Source organism: Atta colombica, unplaced genomic scaffold (genome assembly GCF_001594045.1).
Source record: "Atta colombica isolate Treedump-2 unplaced genomic scaffold, Acol1.0 scaffold155, whole genome shotgun sequence".
Lineage (NCBI taxonomy): Eukaryota > Metazoa > Arthropoda > Insecta > Hymenoptera > Formicidae > Atta > Atta colombica.
The window spans coordinates 1,288,083-1,289,833 of NW_017259245.1; positions in this window are offsets into that span (position 1 = coordinate 1,288,083).

Here is a 1,751-nt window from a genome sequence, read left to right on the forward strand (position 1 = left end):
AACTCTATGGTGTGAAAACGCAATTTCGTTTAAGTGTGAAAAAAACGCGGGACATTAGATTTTCTTCACTATATATTGTACATAGTTTTACATTGTGTGTATGAATATAAGTCAAACTTAATAGTTTATCGCACAGTCTGACATGACCACGCATTTTGTATAATCATTTCAGAAATGTCGCGAAATAACATATATTTGTCTCGAGAAGACTAGAGGATGCATTTTTGACGTTAACACGTATACAAATCTTGTTATAATTTGTGTTATGAAATGCAAATATCTTAAATAATATAGAATAATTGTGCAATGTTTACTATGATAATCACATTTAAAAGTATTCATATTTCAAAAGTACACGATATTTCATACATTTAAATATTATTAATTAAAATTTATCCTAATATTTTTAAATATATTATTAAAATACATAAAAATAATTACAATCGCTTTTGAACGATAAAAAATTTAAAACTTAATTTTTTTATTAAAAAATATTAAATTTAAATATATTATTATTATTATTTATGTAATTATTTGGTTATTTGTGTTATTTACTTTATAATTTATTTTATGGCAAGTTCTAGATTAAAAATTAATTTGTAATCGAAATTGTAAATTGACGATTAAGAGGAAAACGACATAATATGAGATAATTAATAGAGATGTATTATGTACATTATTATTAATTGGATAATTCTAGTTGATGATGAAATATTTTATCGAATCTCAACAATTCTGTATAATTTGATAATCCAGATTATCACTTAGAGCGATGAACACATAATTGTGATTTCAAACATTACACATCAGTATACTACATTATGATAAATATTAAAAGTGTAACAAATGCATCCTCTCTCTTTCTTTCTCTTGTCTTTTGGAAATAATTATTCTCCCTGTAAATCATATAATGTGAAATAGTACATAATGATAAGCACAAGGCGAATTTGCATCGCCAAACAATAAAATACCATTGTTTCACATAACATTTAACTGTGTCAGTGAATAAAAAATAAATCTTATCTTAACAAAAAAAAACGTTTTCTCGTATATTAGTTGCTATTCCTGTATTTTTATTTATATAAATCCTGAATATATCAAAATGTACCGAAAGGTAGAATGAAAATGGAAATAATTTTGCAAATTATATTAATAATCTGTTATACATATTATTTATTACATTACAGCTTGCAAACAAAGATAAACAGATTAACATCTGTGTAAAACTTACGCAAAATTATTTGTTAATACAATATAATTATACAAATATTTATGTTATTGTACTTTGCACTTACTTGTATTAGATTAATAAGATATCTTTTTCGATTATAAACGCAATTAATTAACATAATGCACCATTAATGACAAACATATAATAATACATAATATACAATATCTCTTTTATCACTTGTTCTGTGTATTAACGTAACGAATAACAGAAAATTTTATTGTGAAAATCAATGACTAAAATATATATGACTTACTCTTCTTTATATGTATTATAAGTATAAGTTTTCATATCTTAATTTTACACGCTCTAATTTTTTATAGCTAAGAAATTTCTACATTATACAATATGGTATCGCATAAAGATTGTTTTCCAAGAGTATAATATATATCTTTGTACATCAGTAGAATTGATACATTAAAGATACAACAGTATCTCCTTAAAGATAGTTAAAGAATCTTATAAAACATTTTTAAAGAAAAATTATTGTAAGATTCATAAAATAATATATATATATATATAT